The 22,057-nt window shown below is 37.7% G+C and overlaps 1 protein-coding gene and 1 pseudogene across 4 annotated transcripts in view; one reads left to right on the plus strand and one right to left on the minus strand.

Annotated features, from left to right (window-relative positions):
- Positions 1–22,057, minus strand: part of AFTPH (aftiphilin) — a 70,722-nt gene that overhangs the window by 39,540 nt on the left and 9,125 nt on the right. The gene's annotated exons all lie outside the window — the stretch shown is intronic.
- On the plus strand, positions 7,903–8,830 carry LOC136162805 (S-phase kinase-associated protein 1 pseudogene; annotated as a pseudogene).

Genomic DNA, 22,057 nt, shown 5'->3' on the forward strand with positions numbered 1-22,057 from the left:
TATTTTTATCTTAGGTAAGATTACACAGCTATAATATAACGGCAAAAAACCCAAAACAAAACACCTTTTACAGTGTATGTTTCCAAGGGCATTGGTAGCACATTACTGAATCTGAGGATTCCAGAAAATTTCAAATGAACACTTACAAAAGTACATCTATAAGAGTCTCTCTTGGGGCACTTGCTTGTTCTCTTAGACTCTTCTTCTAGTTCACTGGGGACTCAGCTTGCCTTGTGAATTTGTAGCAGTTCTTTATAAATAAAATGAAAATTCTGTCTCTAATAATGGATGCAAATATTTTCCTCAATTTGCTTTTCAAAGTTTATTTCTGACTCAAGTTAATTTTTTCCGTTTTTAAAGACTTTATTTTTTCAGAGAAGCTTTAGGTTCACAGCAGAATTGAGTAGAAGATATAGAAACTTTCTATACAGATCCTACCCCCATTAATTTGCATAGTCTCCTCTGTTATGAACATCTACTACCAGAGCGGTATATTTGTTACAACTGATGAACCTACACTGACACATCATTATTACCCAAAGTCCACAGTTCATATTAGGGTTCATTCTTGGTGCTATACATTCCGAGTTTGGACAAATACATAAAGACATGCATCCACCATTACAGTATCACACAGAATAGTTTTACTGTCCCCCAAATCCTGTGTTCCACCTACTCTACTCATGTGTCCCTCTCCCCTACCTGGCAACCACTGATTTTCTTACTGTCTCCATAGTTCTGCTTTTTCTAGAATGTTATAAAATTAGAATTACAGAGTATGTAGCTTGTATATACTGTATGATTGGCTTCTTTCACCTAGTAATATGTATTGAAGGTTCTTCCTCCATGTCTTTTCATGGCTTGAAAACTTTATTTTCTTAAAGTATTGAATAATATTCCATTACCTGACTATACCATAGTTTAATTTTTTATAACTTTCCATTTTGAAATTGCTTAGGACTCACAAGAAGTTGTAAAAATAGTACAGAGAGTTCTCACATATGCTCTCACTCAGTTTCCTTCAGTAAGAATACGGTAAACAACAACAGTACATGATCAAACCCTGAAACTGACATCCATATAACCTGTTAAGTCAGCTACAGACCTTGTTTAGATTTCATCATTTTCCTTTCTTAGGGTGTCTGCACAGTTTATGAAACTGATCATACAGGCAGATTAGATATCACTGTCACTATAATTGGGGTTAGAACTGTTGCAAAAATAGTTCAATAATATCAATCAGTATAAAGTCCTTTGTGTAATCCCTAAACAGTCATGTCCTTCCATAAACCCAAACTGTTGGCAACCACTAATCTATTCTCCATCATTGTAATTTTGCTATGTCAAGAGTGTTATCTAAATGGAATTATGTAATATGTAACCCTGTGAAGCTGGCTTTTTCACTCAGCTTAACGCCCTCAAGATCCATCCATGTTGTTGTATGTGTCCACAGTTCATTCCTTTTTATTGCTAAGTAGTATTCCACTACACAGATGTCACCAGTTTGTTTTTCCGTTTACACCATGTAAGACATCTAGGTTATTTTCAGTATTTTTACAACTACAAGTAAAGCTGCTATGAACATCTGTATACAGACTGTTATGTGAACGTGAGTTCTCATTTCTCTAAGATGAATACTCAGGAGTGCGAAGGCTGGGTCACATGGTAAGTGTGTAATTAACGTTATAAGCCAAACTGTTTTCCCAAGTTAATCTTTAAGGGGTCAAATTGATTTTCCATTAGTAGTTTTCTTCATCATTTTGCTGTCATAAAAGCTTAAATTTTAAATTTAATAAATATTCACTTTTATTTTCTTCTACTTTATAGGGTTTTTTTTTTACACTTAATACAGTTAAAATTTATTTTGGCATATGGTCTAAAGCTAAAGTCTAAGTGAATTTTTTCCTAACTAGCAATTATCACAGTTACATTTCTTGAATAATTCTTCTCAGGCCTGTGAGTTTATGATATCTCCTTTTTTTTTTTAACATTCAATTCTTAAATGGAATCTATGTATGAGTTATTCTTTTCCTCTGTACTAAACAGTCAAAAGTGTCACAAGACAGACTTATCAGTAAAAGGAAAGGGAAGATTAATACCAAAGTCCTAGAATAAAAACAGCCAATAAACAATAAACTGATCGTCATAGTTGTCACGTTAGACACAAGAGGAAAATGTTTACTGCAAAATTCAACCAGTTTTGCAAGATAACAACAATAAATTCTTTCAACTCTCAGGATAAAATTTCTTAAGATCTTCCAGTTTTAAAGAGAAGGTACCTTATAAACCACATAATTTAATTCAGAGAGGAGGAAAATGAGGCTCACTGATGAGCAGCTTTACTGAGTCAGATAGCTGGTTAGCAGAAAACGGCTTCAGAATACAAAAAGATCTTTAGGTTAATGACTGGTCAGCGCTGAGAGAAATAAGCAAGTCAGAAGAAAAAAGATCCCACTGAAATATATCTACTTTAAATTGTTTACCTTACGAAATCAGCATTATAAAGAAGGAAATAACTGCTTTAGTTCCAAGATACTTTTCTCCCCTGCCGATTTAAAGAGAAAATCATACACACAGTAAAAGATACAGATAAATTCTATTTTCTTCCCTTGTTGAGCTTCTTGATAACCCCTTCTAATGCTGAGTATACAAGGTCATTTGGCCTCTAACAGTTTCCCTATAATTATGAAGTTCCTAGTGTTTAAAAATACTCTCCAATTGTTAATGAAAGTGTGGAGAAAGGGACACTTGCACACACATACAGAAGGCAATTTGGCTATACTATATGAACTCTGGTTTTTTTTTCATTAAACAAAATGCTCCAGAAGGATTACTTAAGCAAATTATGCCATATCATTACAATGGATCCATCTGAATCTTTTTAATATAATTCCTTTTTAAAATTTAAATGCATTGATAATGATGCAGACATGTCAAAAGGACACAAAAACCAGCTTGAAGGGGTTACTACTGCTTAAATCAGGGACAACTTCAGGATCAAAATAAAGATGGTGATGGATTATAATTCACTGAATAAAATAATACACTATCAGCCCTCATGGATATAAACATGTAAATGAATAAATTGAAAGTTAGATTAGGAACAAGATATTACACAGCTTCAAAATACCTCCCCACAACATACTCAGTTACAAAGGGAACAAGGGTAACTTCCCTTTGGTGAAGACTGACAATCAAGTGACCAAAGTTAGTACCATTAGAAGTGGGAATACAGAAATCATGCATCACCTGGTAAGATGCAATGAGGACACAGACTCCTTTCTGGAATCCCTGCCAAAAATACACAGTTTGACTCGATTCATGAGGAAACTTCAGACAAATGCAAATTAAGAGATAATCTACAAAACAACTGGTCTATAATAATCTTCAAAAGTATCAATGTCATGAAAGTAACAGAAAAATTGGAAAACTGTTCCAGATTGAACTTGACTAAAGAGCTGTGGCAAGTAAATACTACACTTGATTCTCAACTGGCTCCCCTTTTTATAAAAGTCATTACTGGATGACTGTGAGACTTGAATAGAGCCCAAGGATTAGCAGCAATGCACTGATGCTTTCTTGATTTTGATGGTAGTACTGTGGTATGTAAGAGAAGTCCTCAGTATACGCACTGAAATATTTGGAAGAGATGGGGGCAACAGTCTCAAACTGTTCTGGGGGAAAAAAAATCTTATTTGTACTAAACCTGCAACTTTTTATAAGTTTCTGATCTCTGCAAGATGAAAAATTTAAAAAGTTAAAAGCATTCCAGATTTAATGCTTGCATTTAAATATGCCTATTTTATAATAAAGTGTGTTACTTACACAAGAATAATGCTTTATTAAAAATTACAGCAGATATGCATAAAATTTACCAAATTTAAACCACTTTTAAGTGTGCAGTTCAGTGGCTTTAGGTGTATCGACACTGTTGTACAACCATCACCAGCATCAATCTCTGGAACTTTTTATCCTCCAAAACATCAAAGTGTCTTTGTACTTACTAAATAACAACTCCCCATTCCCCATCCCCACCCCCTAGCTCCTGCAGCCACCATTCCACTTTCTGTCTCTAGGAATTTTGACTACTCTAGGTGCCTCTTGTAAGTAGAATCATGCAGTATTTGTTCTTCTGTGACTGGTTTACTTCACTTTGCATGATGTCCTCATGGTTTATACATACTGCAGCATGGTGTCAGAATTGCATTCTTTGTAAGGTTGAATATGATCCTACTGTATGAAATACTATCATCTGTTGATGGACAGATGGGTTGGTTCCACATTTTGGCTACTGTGAATCATGCTTCCGTGAATGTGAGTATATAACATACCTTATTTTTAAAAATGTTTTACTCTAAAGAATAATAGATGAATGAAGTTGCAAAAATGGTAAAGTCTTGTGCACCCTTCACCCAGTTCCTTCTAATGGTGACATCTCAGACAGTTCTAGTGTAATAGCAAAACTGGAAACATGGTATTACTATCAACTGAACTACAGACCTTTATTCTGTTTTCACCATTTAAAAAAAAGGAAAAAAAAAAGCTTGCCTTCTTTTGTGTTTGTGTATAGTTCAATTTTATCCCACGTTCAGATCTATGTAACCACCAACATGAAGATACAGACCTGTCCCCACTCTTCCAACCCATTCCTGTCCCTGTTGAGACTGTTCAGTTGCTCAGTTGTGTCCAACTCTTTGCGACCCCATGGACTGCAGCACGCCAAGCTTCCCTGTCCTTCACTATCTCCTGGAGTTTGTTCAAACTCATGTCCATTGAGTCTGTGATGCCACCCAACCATCTCATCCCCCTTTTCCTCTTGTCCTCAATTTTTGTCAGCATCAGGATCTCTTCCAATGAGTTGGCTCTTTGTATCAGGTGGCCAAAGTGTTGGAGCTTCAGCTTCAGCATCAGTCCTTCCAATATTCTGGGCTGATTTCCTTTAGGATTGACTGTTTTGATCTTCTTGCGGTCCAAGGGAGTCTCAAGAGTCTTCTCCAGCAACACAGTTCAAAAGCATCAATTTTTTGTCACTCAGCTTTCTTTATGGTTCAACTCTCACATTTATACATGTCTACTGGAAAAACCATAGCTTTGACATATAGACCTTTGATGGCAAAGTGATGTCTCTACTTTTTAATACACTGTTACTGGGGAACCACTAATCTATTCTACATCTCCATTAATTCTATGAAGTGTTATGTAAATAGAATCATACAGCATGTAACCTTTTGAGGTTGACTTTTTTCATTCAGTATAATGCACTTAAGGTCTGGGCTGGATGAAACACAGTCTAGAAACAAGATTGCTGGGAGAAATATCAATAACCTCAGATATGCAGATGACACCATCCTTATGACAGAAAGCAAAGAAGAGCTAAAGAGCTTCTTGATGAAAGTGAAAGAGGAGAGTGAAAAAGCTGGCTTAAAACTCAACATTCAGAAAACTAAGATCATGGCATCTGGTCCCATCACTTCGTGGGAAATAGATTGGGAAACAATGGAAACAGTGACAGACTTTATTTTCTTGGGCTCCAAAAATCACTGCAGATGGTGATGGCAGCCATGAAATTAAAAGACACTTGCTCCTTGGAAGAAAAGTTATGACCTACCTAGACAGCATATTAAAAAGCAGAGACATTACTTTGCTGACAAAGGTTCATCTAGTAAAAGCTATGGTTTTTCCAGTAGTCATGTATGGATGTGAGAGTTGGACTATAAAGAAAGCTGAGTGCTGAAGAACTGATGCTCTTGAACTGTGGTGTTGAAGACTCTTGTGAGTCCCTTGGAGTTGTGATAAGGACTGCCTGAGTAGATGCATATTGGAGTGGGTTCAGTTCAGTTGCTCAGTTGTGTCCTACTCTTTGCAACCCCATGAGCTGCAGCACACCAGGCTTCCCTGTCCATCATCAACTCATTAATAATACATACACTAATAGTATGTTTAAATAGTATTTATAATAAAGATGCTAAAGAAATTCACATATAGGTTTCTGTGTGAACACAGGTTCTTATTTCTCTGGGATAAATGAGCAAGCACAGGATCACTGATGTTATGTTAGCACATGATCAGTTTGGTAAAAAACTGCCAAACTATTTTTGAGAGTGCTGTATCATTTTACATTCTTATAACATTTTATTTGTAAAGGACCATCTGTGATGTTTAAGTAGAATCTGTTCATGGTTAATCTACTGCCTTTTCTATTGTTTGAAAAATGAAACATTTTATTGTTTCAAGGCTTACTTCAACCTGGGATGTTAAGGCAAATACAAAGATCTGAATCAGGAACTTTGTAACCAACAACAGAAAGTAGTTTTTCTTCTTGTCCCACTTTAGCAAGGTATTCTCTCTCTCCTCCGTAGGTGCCACAGGCTTTATGAGACCCCCGGACTATGAACGTTTCCACATTCCTTAAAATTGTGTCATCTATTGATGAGAAGAACATGGGCTGCACATTCACTTCAGCAGGTCTTGGCTCTGATCCAGCTCACCCTTCAGAAGCCTGAGAGTGCCACTGCTCTGAGGTTTCAGCCACAAAGGCCAACCGGCCAGTGTGGAGTAGGCCTGAAATTTCCAGGATATTCTTCTGTGCCCAGGCCAATTCAGTAAAATTTGTTAACTAAAGTATATTTGTTCATTTTAGCTGAAGTGTAATGAATTTAATTGTGTAATGAATTTAAATATTAAGTCTGACTTAAACAAATCTACTGGGTTTTTTTAACCACAGGAAAATATGGATTTTTAAGTAGTTCTTTCTGCCCAACAGAAGCAGCATAGATGAGCTGACATTAATACTGTGCCTGGCACACAGCCACCTCAATAAATGTTTCTTCATCCTTAATGAACTACTTACTTCACACACAAGGAGTCCTATCTATTATCTAATTCCTTTACAACCTGAACAAGCAATTGTGTGTGTGTGCATGTATGTTTTGCAGGGAACGGGGGTATGCTCAATTTGCCTTTTTCCTGTCTGCTTATTCCACGACCTGTTAGAGGACAGTAAACAAGTAATGGGGATATCCAGGAAAGACTGAAGCCACAGTTTACAAAAGGCTCTCATGACTGAGCAGTCATGGTAGTCCTGAAGATAGTCAAAGCAACCCTTGTCAGAGTGGCAGCCAGGAAGACAGGGGATACAATGAGTGAAGGTGATTCAGAGTTCATCTTTCTCAAGAGGAAGAGCCACGTTTGCTTAACGAGCTCTAGCCGCAAGTCTGAAACGGTCTTGGGAAAAAAAAGACGGTGAGTCTCCAGGCGGAAATTTCTGGGCTCAAGTGGCAAGACTGACTTGGGAAGGCAAAGGAATAAAAAGAGGGATGGGGCTGATATCACTTAAGACTATCGACCCATTTAAAAATAATTCCTCAAGGAGCTCAAAGTTGGAGGACTTAACCTATCAGATACCAAGCCTTTTTTAAAGCTACATGGCCATGTGATAACAAAGATGCCAATGCAGAGTGGTGGGGGGAAAGAATAGGCTTTCAACAAATGGTGCTAGATCATTAACTGGGAGAAAAAATCTTTGATCCTACCTAACATCTTACTCAAAAGTTAGTACCATACAGAGTGTAGGCCTAAATGTGAAAGATAAAATAACCAGCCTTCTAGGAGGTAATTTAAGAAATTATTTTCATGACTTCAGGGAAGGTAAGGTGCTTTAAACAAGTAATAGAAAGCAGCAATCATAAAAGAAAAAACTGATAAATTGGACTCAAGATTAAAAACTTCTGTCAGGAGAACATTAAGAGAATGAAAAGGCAAGCCACTGCCTGAAAGAAGATACTTGCAATACATGTAACTGTCAAAGAACTCACACCCAGAATACACAAAAAATTCCTACAAATCGATATGAGATGACCTAAAAGAAAAATGGCCAAAATATTTAGACAAGCGCTGTATTGGTCTTGTTCTCCGCCTTTAGGTTTTGCTGTTTGACGACACCTCCCTGCTCACTTCAGCCTCCGGCCCTCCATCTCTTTGAGACCTAATACCATGCCTTCAATTAAGTTGCAGAGTTCTGATGGAGAGATACTCGAAGTTGATGTTGAAATTGCAAAACAGTCTGTGACCACCAAGACTATGTTGGAAGATCTGGGAATGGATGATGAAGGAGATGATGATCCAGTCCCCTTGCCAAATGTTAATGCAGCAATATTAAAAAAGGTCATTCAGTGGTGGACCCACCCCAAGGATGATCCTCCTCCTCCTCCTGAGGATGTGAGAACAAAGAAAAACAAACAGATGATATACCTGTTTGGGATCAAGAATTCCTGAAAGTTGACCAAGGGACACTCTTTGAGCTTATACTGGCAGCAAACTACTTAGACATCAAAGGTTTGCTTGATGTTACCTGTAAGACTGTTGCTAATATGATCAAGGGGAAAAGTGAGGAGATTCAAAAGACATTCAGTATCAAAAATGATTTTACTGAAGAAGAGGAAGCCCAGGTACGCAAAGAGAACCAGTGGTGTGAGGAGAAGTGAAATTTCATGTCTAACACTGTAACACTGTAAGGATTATTCCAAATACTAGTTGCACTGCTTTGTTTATAATTGTTAATATTAGAAAAACAGTCAACAAATGCAGCAGCAAGTCAATTGTATTAGCAGAATGTTGTCATCATTGCATGTGTAGTTTCAGTACAGTTCCCAAACTTACGGCCCAGTTTCTTCTAGTATGATTGAAAGTTTCTTTTCTTTGCTCTGAATAAAATTGAACTGTGGGTTCCCTACAGAAAGTGGCATTTTGGGCTTTCCCTTTTTGTAAAGCAATTTCTGCCTAGTTTATTGCCCAGTTAATTTTAGTTCAGTGACTTTTAAAATTGGCATTGCAAATAAAGCAACTTGCAAAAAACCTTTTGAAATAGAATTAAAAAAAAATATTTAGACAAAAGAGTATTTCACAAAGGAGGATGTCCAAAAATTGAATAAGCGTATGCAAAGTCATCAGGGAAATGCACATTAAAACCACAACAAGACACAACAACATACCCACTAGGATGGCTAAAATTAGAACAATTCAAACTATAGCCACTGATGGCAAAGACTGGAGCAACTGGGATTTTCATTCTTTAATGGCAGGAGTGTAAACTGGTATTGCCCACTTGGAGAACTGCTCGGAAGTATTTATTAGAACTATACCAGGTTTATATCCCACAAAAGTGAGTATTTACATGTGCTGAAAGACATGCATAAGACCATTCTTGACAACTTTAATCTTAACTGAAAATAACCTAAATGTACATCAACAGAATGGTTAAAATAAACCACGGTATAAGCAGACATGGCAATGAAATGAATTATTGCTATACGCGACAACACGGATGAGTATTGCACACATAATGTATAAAAGAAACCAGATAACTATATATAAAATACACACTGCATGATTCCAATTCTATGTGGTTCCAAAAACACAAAACTGATCTATGATGGTAATTCAGAATAATGGTTACCTGATGCCGGGAAAGACTGAAGGCAGGAGGAGAAGGGGACATCAGAGGACGAGCTGACTGGATAGCATTACCGACTCGTTGGACATGAGTATGAGCAAGCTCTGGGAGTTGGTGATGGACAGCGAAGCCTGGTATGCTGCGGTCCATGGGGTCACAAAGAGTCAGACACAACTGAGCGACTGAACTGAACTGATAGGGAGGGTAGAGTACTGGCTGAAGGGCGGCACTGAAGAGCCTGCTGGATACTAAGAGAGAATGTTATTATCCTCCACTGGGTAGTCTTTATACTGGCACATACTTTTGTAAAAATTCATCCTGTTGTACACTTACGGTTTGTGTGCTTTGCTGTGTGTATGCTATGTGTCAAAAAGTGTTTCTCAGAAAATCAACATATTTAGATTACAGTGAATTAATATATGACCATAGTTAAAAATATACCACTCTAGAAAAAAATTTTTTTGCTTATTAATACCTTGCCTTATTCTGGGATATAAATGTAAGGCTATATTTAAATAGATATAATATGTCTCAAGAGGTAGTATGGTATGCAGGCAAGATCTTGGATCTGGAGTTAGACAGGGTCCAGGTTTAGGTTCTGGTTTCCCTGTTTACTAACTATGTGAGTTTGCCCTCTCTGAGCCTCCAGTTTCCTATCTATAAAAAGCGGCTAGCAGTCCCTACTCTACAATGCTGTTATGAGGATTTTAGATAACAGACCTTAAGTACCTGGCACATTCTGTGCACTCGGTAAGTTATCAACTATCATCACATTTAAACTTATACCCAAATCTGTGGCTCAAATCACAATCTAGCCTTAACAAGATCTAAGCCAATGTCTGCTTACTTGGCACAAACATTCACACTACTCTGCATATACTTTTAAAAGGTCACTGAGGGACTGCCTTGGTGGTCCAGTGGTTTAGACTTTGCGCTTCCAATGTGGGGGGGCGGGTTGAGTTCAATCCCTGATTAGGGAACTAAGATCCCACATGCTACATGGTGCAGTCAAAAAATTTAAAAATAAAACTGAATCACACAGCTTAAAAGGTCACTGAAAGAATAAATCATTTAAGAAAACAATTAGTAACCACATTAAAGATATAGGAAGTTGACTTTATTTCTAATTTCTATAACCAATCCCAAGAAAATATGAAACAATGCCCAAGGTTAAAGGACTGAGACCATAACCTCTGAACTAATTCAAGGGACCAGTAGTAGTTTGTTAAGAGATAGAGGCTTTGAAATAGAACAGGACAGTGTAACCCAAAAGTTCTTACCAGTAGTACCTTGAAGGATACTGGTTATAGACACTTCCAAGTTAGAGGAAAGACCACAAGAGGAAAAGCTTCTAAGCAGGTGCTTAGAATGATTCTGTTTACTTCTCTAAGAGAGAGAGAATCCTTGACCAAACCTCTGCCCTTCATCATCCACACAAACTATCCCCTACCCCAAAGAACCCTGAGCACACATTTGGTGGTAATGGTGGGGTCTCTAAGAGGCCCTCTAGGGAATCCCAGAATCAACCATTGAGAGTTCCTTCTGGACAAGCTGAAAACTCACCAAAGAGAAATTCCCATCTTTTACAACAGCAGCAGGGACCGGTTTCATGGAAGACAGTTCTTCCACGGCGGGGGAAGGGGACAGTGCAGGAGGTAATGTGAGAGAGATGGAGAGCAGCAGACGAAGCTTCCACTCACCTGTTGCTCGCCTCCTGCTGTGTAGCCCAGTTCCCAACAGGCCAAGGACTGACACTGATTAGGGAACAGGTCCAAGGTCTGGGGGTTGGGGATCCCTGTTTTATAGGACACCAGGCCAGCTTAATCAACGTATACATCAACTTTCAAGGCCAGACAGCACTTCCAGATGATGTAATCCAGCTTTACCAAGGACCCTTCACCCCAAACACATTTTTATAGGGACTGAGTTGGAAGTGGATGGTTGTGGTGAAGAACACAAGCAGAAAGTTAGTGGTAAGAAAAGGGAAAAGACAACTGTATCTGAACTTATGCTACTGACTTAAATAGTACAAACGACACTAGCAAGCCTTATTTAATAGAACACAGACACACACACTCACTACCTTTTTACCACAATATATTTGAGGTTTATAATTAATCACTTGTTTAAAAAAAAATCTGTATTTTCTTCAGAAAAATGAAAGAAAATATTATATAAACAATTAACATCGATTTGCCTTACAAATGTTGCCTGTTACTTCAGTAGTCCAAATTATTCAAATCTTTACTGTAACATCCTCATGGGAGTTTTCAGATACTACCACTGTCAAAATGCACTGTCAGTGAATCCTCCCAGCCTACATTCCTGCTTAGAAGTCATCTTGTCAGAAAAAACAAAAGAAAAAGCTTTTCTTCTGAGCCATATGAAGATTTAAATTTAGTTAACTCTTTGTTTTCAATACATCTAGAGATGCCTGGGCCATGATGTCACAAAAGTTTTCATGCTTCTAAAATATAAAATCTCTAAAATGATAATTTTCTTTTCTCTTTTTGAGTGGTTTATTCTCAGCGTATTAAATTAAACTGTTCAGTTGCTAAGTGGTGTCTGACTTTTTGCAACCCCACAGACAGCCAGGCTTCCCTGTCTTTCACTATCTCCAAGAGACTGCTCAAACTCTTGTCCATTGAGTTAGTGATGTCATAGTACTCAACAGTGGCTAGCAAAACATGGTGTTCAATGGTGGCTAACAAAAGAAAGAGAGCTCCTAAAAATAAAATATTTTTAGTAAAGACCTGAGAAAGGTGATGGTGTTTGTTTCATTTTAGGATGATCATCCTCCTTTCAACATAGGGTGCAAACTTTAAGACTACTTAATAAAACTCCCACAATTCCAAAGGTGAGTATTTTTCAGAGACCTCAGAATTTCTCTGAACTTGTCCTTTTAAAAACAAAAATCCAAGACACTACTGGCATCAACTGTATCAATAATACACAATATTATTTAAAATATCTGTCAAATAAATAGTATATTCCACATACTTTCATTTCCTGCTTCCATCAATAACAATATTAATATTATTTTGGCACTATATAACAATACTTATGTGAGAAGCACTCGTGAACTGTCTCATTCAGTCCCCAAACTATGGTATGAGATATGAATGATTATATTCATTTTACAGATTAGTTTCCTGAAACATCCACAACAACTTGGAAGGGGAAAAAAAGATGCTTATAAGGTAAGATGAAGAAAGTATAACCAACAAAAATGCCAAGAAGTGAATCTCTTATTTCAATGTTAATGTACATAGTGGCAAAAATGTGGCAAATAATGAAAATAAGCAGCAAAATATCTTTATATCTAAGTCGTGCATGTGTGCTCAGTTACCCCTGACTCTTTGTGACACCACGGACCTTAGTCTGCCAGGTTTCTCTGTCCATAGAATTTTCCAGGCAAGAACACTGGAGTGGGTTACCATTTTCTACTCTAGGGGATCTTCCTGACCCAGGGATCAAACCCAAGTGTCCCATGTCTCCAGCATTGGGAGGCAGATTCTTCAACAAAAGACAAGACTGCCAAAAGCGACAACTGAATTATTTGTCTTCCTGGTTTTGATGTAAGGATGAGTCACAAAAGTACAAATATTCTATATGTAAGGTAAATGACCCCCAGAGCAGCAAAACACATTTATTCGTCAATGAAGGTAGCTGCTGCTGCTGCTGCTAAGTTGCGTCAGTTGTGTCTGACTCTGCGACGCCATAGATGGCAGTCCACCAGGCTCCCCTGTTCCTGGGATTCTCCAGGCAAGAACACTGGAGTGGGCTGCCATTTCCTTCTCCAATGCACAAAAGTGAAAAGTGAAAGTGAAGTCGCTCAGTCACGTCCGACTCTACCAGGCTTCTCCGTCCACGGGATTTTCCGGGCAAGAGTACTGGAGTGGGTCACCAGTGCCTTCTCCTAATGAAGGTAGCTAAAGAGCAGTAAGAGTTATTATGGAAGCTAGTTTTCAAAAATTCCTAAGAAAGAACTTTTCTTTCATTGTATACTTTAACCTTCTATGCAAATCCATAAAGTACTGTACTTATTTGTATGGTTTTACAGCAAAAATTAAAACATTAGAAACTGCTTTCTCTTTGTTATATCAACAGACCATATTTAACAGTTTATTAGCCATTTTCCCCAGAAGGTTCAGTTCAGTTCAGCTGATCAGTCGTTTCCGACGCTTTGCGACCCCATAGACTGCAGCACGCCAGGCTTCCCTGTCCATCACCAACTCCCAGAGCTTACTCAAATTCATGTCCGTTGAGTTGGTGATGCCATCCAACCATCTCATCCTCTGTCATCCCCTTCTCCTCTGACCTTCAATCTTTCCCAGCATCAGGGTCTTTTCAAATGAATCAGTTCTTTGCATCAGGTGGTCAAAGTATTGGAGTTTCAGCTTCAGCATCAGTCCTTCCAATGAATATTCAGGGCTGATTTCCTTTAGGATGGACTGGTTGGATCTCCTTGCAGTTCAAGGGACTCTCAGGAGCCTTCTCCAACACCACAGCTCAAAAGCATCAATTCTTCAGTGCTCAGCCTTCTTTATAGTCCAACTCTCACATTCATACATGACTACTGGAAAAGCCAGAGCTTTGACTACACGGACATTTGTTGGCAAAGTAATGTCTCTGCTTTTTAATATGCTGTCTAGGTTGGTCGTAACTTTTCTTCCAAGCAGCAAGTGTCTTTTAATTTCCCAGAAAGTACTTCAACTTAAAATTGAATAAATGACACTGGATAACTGCTGATAACAAAGGCAATGGAAGAGAAGCAGCAGTGAAGGCAGATGCATTAGCTCTCAGACAGCCATTTTCCCCCTAGTACCCTCTGCTCTTATATACTTGCAGAATAAATTAAGCACTCTAATTTTCCACCCTAATATCCCTGAGATGTTACACTGAAAGTAGAATCTAAAAACAGAAACTATTTCAATTTCATGCCCCGTCACTAAAATCTTGCTTATATTCACAGTATTGTGTACAGATAAACCCTGGACCTTCTGTTTTCTTTCTCAGCTGCTTGCTCAGGGGGCTCTTTTGAAATTCTCCATTAATACTGTTGCTTTCAGTCAGTAAATGTTCCAGAATCTTCCATCCTCAAACAAATCAGAGCGAAACTAAACAAACCCCTCCCTTCTGTGCCCTTTTAACTCTCCTCCTCCTCCTCACCACCAAGCTGCTTGAAAGGGCCCTGTCTATTCACTATCTCTACTTCCTAACCTCCCACTCACTCCTCAACCCAGCACAATCTGGCTTCCACCCTATCACTCCACTGAAATTGCTCTGTCAAGAGTCACTTTATTTGAGTGTAAAAGACTAAGAAGACAGTTCAGGAACAGACCTATGTTGCTGACCACTGCATCCTCAGGGCCTGGCTCACACTACTTCTGTTCCTCTGGGGCACGTGGTTCACCGACCTCACTTTTGTTTTGAAAGCCCACAAAGTACAGTTTTGGGATTTGTTTCTCAGCACAAGGGGAGGTGTCAGCCAGAGCATCACCAGGGCGTAATACTACTCTGGCTGTTGCTGTTTAGTTGCTGAGTCGTGTCTAACTCTTTGTGACCCCATGGACTATAACCAGCCAGGCTCCTCTGTCCATGGAATTCTCCCGGCAAGAATACTGGAGTGGATTGCCACTTCCTTCTCCAGGGGATCTTCCCGACCCAGGGACTGAACCCGGGTCTCCTACTTGGCAAGCGGATACTTTACTGCTAAGCCACCTGGGAAGTCCGATACTACTCAGGGCAGAAAGCTGCTGGGAGCAGGGAGCAGGAGCAAGGGAAATTAGCTGACTGAAACTACTCTGGGCAGTCAGCTAATTTCTTTTGCTCCTGTTCTCTGCTCCCAGCAACTTTCTTTAGTACTTCATGTAAATTTTCCACAGATTTTGCCATCAGCTGACAAGAATAGCTGACACGCGTTGAAAGAAATTTCTCACTGTAAAGTTTTAAATTAGCATTCTGGCCAAGACTAGCAAGAGTTCAACCTCCAGAGACCAGGGTATTCTGGGAAAAACAAACAAACAATCCCAAAAGTATACTTTGTAGGCTTTCAAAACGAAAGACCCCCTTTTAGCCAGTAACTAAAATATGTACACCTTGTAAAGCTCTTGGCAGCTGCCCTTTCCCTAACATTGTTGTTACTGTCTATATCATGAATACCTGCTATGAAAGCAACTCATCTTTTGGATGAAAAAACATCTAGCAAAAGTTATAAAACTGCAACCAAATGCAGTTAAAATTCAATGATCTGAACTAATGAGAAAGAAAGCAATGTCCAAGATAACCTCAAACTCACAAATTTAGCCTTAACATATGACCTATGGAACAGAAGGTTTACCTCACAAATGATGTCTTTCCCAAGTACTGTTAGTTTTAATTTGTTCCCTTACCATCCATCAATTGAGAAGATGACCTAGAGACATGTGAGGTAACAGAAGGAAACCAGACAATAAACCAGGCTTAGAAATAGCCATAAATTATCCAAAGACAATAACACATAATGGCTCTCTTGGGATAGATTATTATAGAACAAAAGTTTTGTATATCTGAAAAAATCAAATGTAAACACATTCCAAAACAGTGCTCATGACTGTGTGTGTACAGGTAATACAGGTAATAACCATAGGTGGATCTACCTATGTATTAATGGAGTATTAATGGAGATTTCAAAAGAGCCCCCTGAGCAAGCAGCTGAGAAAGAAAACAGAAGGTCCAGGGTTTATCTGTACACAATACTGTGAATATAAGCAAGATTTTAGTGACAGGACATGAAATTGAAATAGTTTCTGTTTTTAGATTCTACTTTCAGTGTAACATCTCAGGGATATTAGGGTGGAAAATTAGAGTGCTTAATTTATTCTGCAAGTATATAAGAGCAGATATAGGTAGATAACTTTCATGGTATAGAAGGAATTCCCATGATAAACAAATTTCTAGCTAGCCGACCTTTTAATGTTGTTAAGGTTTAAAGTTTTACTTTCTTCTGAGAGGTAGAAAGACTAAAGGGTAAAAAGGAAAAACAAACAAACCCAGACAACATTTATTATTTGCAATGTATTATTATACTTTTGATTAGAAATGACTTCAGAATTAACCTATTGGATAAAGCCAAATTTTTTGAAAATTTCCCCTCTGTAATCTACAGAAGAAATGTATACAAATTTCACCAAACAGTATTTACTCTTATTCTCTGTGTACTTTTGATATTTTTAGTTTTATTTCATTTTTTCTTAAAATCTGGTCATGATCCCCTATAAATGATTTTATAAACCAGAAACAAGTCATAACCCAGAAAGCACTGACTCTCTCCTATGATCATCAGCTTTCTAAGAATAACTCATTTTACAGTCTTGGGGCCAAGGCTGAAAGTTTATATAAGAAGCAGGAAAAAAAAAAAATCAAAATATCTCTGTACACAATCTTAGCACAGAATTTGAGTTGTTTATGTCATTATGCCTCGAACTGCATCCATTAATTCTATTCAAGTTTAATTCACGTCACAATAATATTATCATCCTCCTTCCTTCTGATCCACTTCCTCTAAATCCAATTATTGCCTCCAACATATAAGAAGAGGAAAAAGAGCTTCTTTTAAAACAAAGAACTCCTTGATTGGTACTTACAAGGACAAAATGCATTCTTAAATAATATTATTTGAATGAACCAAGTAATCTGATAAAGTGTTCCCTTTCTCTTTATAGAAATTTGCATAAAAGTAATAAATAAAAAATATTCATTTTTCAAGTTCATACTACCCTCAGTCTAGGAAGCAAGCCACTTTAAAGATAAACTTAAAGATACCACCAGTGGGAGTATATGTCGGTTCACATATTCCAGGCAAATCAGTAATATATTAAAAATTTTATAAGGCATATTCTTTTGATTAAGCAATTTTATCTGCAAGAATGTATTCCACAGATGCAATCATGTAAGTATGCAAAGATGTTTCCACAAAATGTTAATTCCTGCATTGTTTTTAAAGAAGCAACTGAAAACTTAAAGGGTAAATAGAAACTGTAGCTTTTTTTTTTTTAAGACAAAGCTATATTGCCCATAGGGAAAGGTGTTTAAAACGCATTTTTAAGTGAAAAAGCCTTACTGAAGAGGCATTCTCTCTTGATTCTCCTATCATATCCTTTCTTTCTCCAGTGGATCTGCTTCTTTTGCTTGCCTCATAAACGTCCATGTTCCCTAGGCTTTGGCTTCCTTATATTCTTATCCCTGAGAGATCTCTTCCCCATTTTGTTTGACAGTATATGCCCGCAATGCCCAAACCTCTATCTGTGGCTGCCCAACCTCTGTACACCCAACTACCTTTCTGAATCTCTCGACCTGGATTTCCCACATAGATCTCATACTCTCCAATTTCAAAACTGAAGTCAACCTCTAGTCAAAGAACAAACAGAAACTACTTGTTCTTACACAATATTCTGAATCCTATATTCAGAAATCTGAGTGTTACTTCTGTCTGTTCCCTCTGCCATCTTCTTCCATCTTCCTCCCTCAAATTAAATCAACCACAAATTAAGTCCTTAACATCTCTTACTGTATTTAACATCCCACAACCAGTATCGGATTTCAGGGCCTCATTATTTTTGGCCAAAATTCCTGTAGTCACTTGAAACTCCTTACCTTACCCAGCATGGCTAAGATACTCCCTTCTTTCCTCCAGCCAGACAAAACTACCTTCTGGTTCCTCTACTGGCTCCACATTACGTCTCAGCTGTACTATATGCCACTTCTACCAATTTACTACTCTTATAGTTCCAGAGAACTCATTTGCTAAGCTTCCAGAAGCCTATTCAGGCACAGTGCTTTCTGTAAAGCAGTATCACCAATATTTATCAAGTTATTATGTGATAGGAACTGGGCAAGGTACTTATTCATACACTATCCAACTTAATCTCAATCATCCATTTTTAGAAGAAATAGGCTCAGAGAGGTCAAGAAAATCTGCTCAAGGTCCCATAAGGAGTTATGTTCAGAAAACAGGGTTCTAGCGTTAAAAATATCAGAGCTCTTTTCATTACGTCAGGTTGCTTGTCTGAAATAATTCTTTATATCTATTTTATTTAACAAAGTGAATCAAATTTATTTCCATGTTTTTTTCCTCTAGTAGGCAATAAACCAATGCTTCTCAAGCTTAACTTTTTTTTTTCAAGCTTAACTTTTAATAAAGGATCTTTTTACAGAATATGGCCTGAATATCTGCATTAAAAATAAGTTTCAAAGGTAATTCTGATGGCAAGTGAAGGTTAAGAACCACTGTGTTAAGTTTCCAGAGAATATAAATATTACTGGAGTTTATTATTCTTGGGGATACCATCAGTTCCGTTGCTCAGTCGTGTCTGACTTTCTGTGACCCCACAAATCGCAGCACGTCAGGCCTCCCTGTCTATCACCAACTCCTGGAGTTTACTCAAACTCATGTCCATCGAGTATGGGATACCATAAACGTCTCTAAACTCCACTGCTGAACTCAGTAATATAGGTAAAGCAATGAAATAGTATTTTTTCTTAAAAAACATTTTCCCTTACTTACAATGATTTGATTATACAAATATTTCTTAAAGTTCTGTCAGATAACATGAGAAAATCACTATTAAATTTAGCTCTCTTGAGATTTCAAAAACAAGAAGTTTAGGATAAATCTTCAACACTTTTCTTAAAAATTAAAATAAAAAATTTTCCTTTAACGATCAAACTTAAATTACTATACTAATCCTTGAAACAGTTATAATTATGTATATAATTTAAATCTTATAGAAATCTTGGAAAAACCCCCACATTTAAAAAAATTAATCACAATTTCATTTGCAGTTGAACACTAAGAAATAAATATGTGAACAGCAGTGACAGAAACTTTTCTTCACTTCCAGAAACCAAGGTCACTGGTAATCTGATTAAAATCTGTATTTTTTATTCAGGTAGTTAACACTTGCACTGTGCTTCAAGTAAACTTCTGAAACCTAATGAGACAGAAAGCTGTCATCTACTGGCTCATTATGATACAGAGGAATAAGTCCTAAATATGGAAAGAAGTAAGAAGACATGGTGATTTAAGTACAAGTAAAAAGTAATGAATAATCAAACATTCTGTTTTGGCTTCAGCTAAGACAAAATTTGAATTTGGTACCTGAATCTTATAGAGTTTTTTTAAGGAACAAAGGTGCTACTAGAATATCCAGTGTAAAAAGTTAGGGAGCTCCCTGGTGGCCTACTGGTTAGGATTTCATGCTGCCACTGCCCAGGTTCCACCCCAGCCAGGGAACTGAGGTTCTGCAAGCCGTGCAGCACAGCCAAAAAAAAGAGAGAGTTAAATTATTTCTTAATAATAGGCTCATTATTGTTTAAAAATAGCTACTGAAAACAAAAGCCTTAAGAAAATTAATTACTGCTTCAGATTTTGAGTGCTGCTGTAGCAGAAGTGTTTATCTGCAAATACTCCACATTAACATTTCTGCATCCATACAATAAACAATTACTGATGCTGAAGCTCCGATTCTTTGGCCACCTGATGCCAAATGCTGGCTCTTGGGAAAAGACCCTGATGCTGGGAAAGATGGAGGGCAAGAGAAGAAAGGGGCCGCAGAAGATGAGATGGTTAGATAAAATCACTGACTCAATGGACATGAGTTCAAGCAAACTCGAAACAGTGAAGGACAGGGAAGCCTGGCATGCTGCCGTCCCTGGGGTCACAAAGAATTGGACACAACTTAGCAACTGAACAACAACAACATGTAAGATGATAAACTGCAGCAAAACAAAAAATACTACAAAACACAAGCAGTGATCAAGAAGACCATAACAACAAAATGCCCACTTGGAGGTTGGCTGAAGCAGAAATGTTATTCACTGCATCCATTTAAAAAATTGTGGTCACATTAAGATGTAAGATCTTAGTGTAGGATTAAAGATCCTACTCCTAGAAGTTTTGTTTTGAAAAGTATCATTTAAAGGAAGCATTTAAAGAGTAAGAACATGTGACTCAGAATGACTTCTATTATCTAAACACAGAATTGTTAATAAAATTGGAGTAGCAGTGTAGGGTTTTTTAATTTGTTATTAAGTTTATTGTTAAGTATTTTACCTTTTTTTTTCCCCTTCTGCTCACTTATCTCTGTGAGATTGTGAAGAACAGAGGAGCCTGGCTTGCTGCAGTCCATGGGGTTGCAAGGAGTCTTGCACACAACTCAGCAACAACAACACACCCACTTATGGTCTAATTGCTGAGTGCTGTTTATAAAGCCAAACTGTGTACCTTCACGTCAGAAACAGACTGGGCTAGTTTGCCTTTTCCTTCCCAACTCTCACCTCTCTTGGTTTTCCTCATTGATTGTGATGGCTACTGCCTCCAAAATGAGATCTAATAATGGTGAGAGTTGGCATCTAGTATTTCCCCTTGATTAAGATACTGGTTTTTGGTCTGAGGTAAATATGCTTGATCATATTACAGAATTTTCTAATAATTCTTAAAGTTGTTTAAAAAAATCAGAAAATGGGCTTTTTTAAAATGTCATTTCAGTATTTATGGAGATAATTACACAATTTTTCCTCAGATTTACTAATGTAGCAAAAACACCAATATATATTCATAAATATTCTCAGCCTGTTTGTTATTAGGGAAGCCCAGTTTGTTTTCTATTGCAGGAAAAAGGTATGTTTCCAAATAATCAAATAAGAAAGGTGTTAGATTATCTACTCAAAGAAAAATTATCTACTCAAAGAGATTATCTACGCAAAGTCAAAAAGGAATATTTAACTTATTTGATATGGTATGGACCCAACGGAAACAGAAGATACTAAGAAAAGGTGACAAAGAGTACACAGAACTATACAGAAAAGATCTTCACGACCCAGATAATCACAATGCTATGATCACTCACGTAGAGCCAGACATCCTGGAGCATGAAGTCAAGTGGGCCTTAAGAAGCAACACTACAAACAAAGCTAGTGGAAGTGATAGAATTCCAGTTGAACTATTTTAAATCCTAAAAGATGATGCTGTGAAAGTGCTGCAGAAAATATGCCAGCACATCTGGAAAACTCAGCAGTGGCCACAGGACTGGAAAAGGTCAGTTTTCATTCCAATCCCAAAGAAAGGCAATGCCAAAGAATGCTCAGACTACCGCACAATTGCACTCATCTCACATGCTAGCCAAGTAATGCTCAAAATTCTCCAAGCCAGGTTTCAACAGTACGTGAACCATGAACTTCCAGATGTTCAAACTAATTTTAGAAAAGGCAGAGGAACCAGAGATCAAACTGCCAACATCCGCTGGATCATAGAAAAAGCAAGAGAGTTCCAGAAAAACATCTATTTCTGCTTTATTGACTATGCCAAAGTCTGACTGTATGAATCACAACAAACTGTGGAAAATTCTCAAAGAGACGGGACTACCAGACCACCTGACCTGCCTCTTGAGAAACCAGTATGTATGTAGGTCAAGAAGCAAGAGTTAGAACTGGACATGGAACAACAGACTGGTTTCAAATAGGGAAAGGAGTACATCAAGGCTGTATATTGTCACCGTGCTTATTTAACTTATATGCAGAGTACATCATGAGAAAAGCTGGGCTGGATGAAGTACAAGCTGGAAT

This window comes from Muntiacus reevesi, chromosome 3 (genome assembly GCF_963930625.1).
Source record: "Muntiacus reevesi chromosome 3, mMunRee1.1, whole genome shotgun sequence".
Taxonomy (NCBI): domain Eukaryota; kingdom Metazoa; phylum Chordata; class Mammalia; order Artiodactyla; family Cervidae; genus Muntiacus; species Muntiacus reevesi.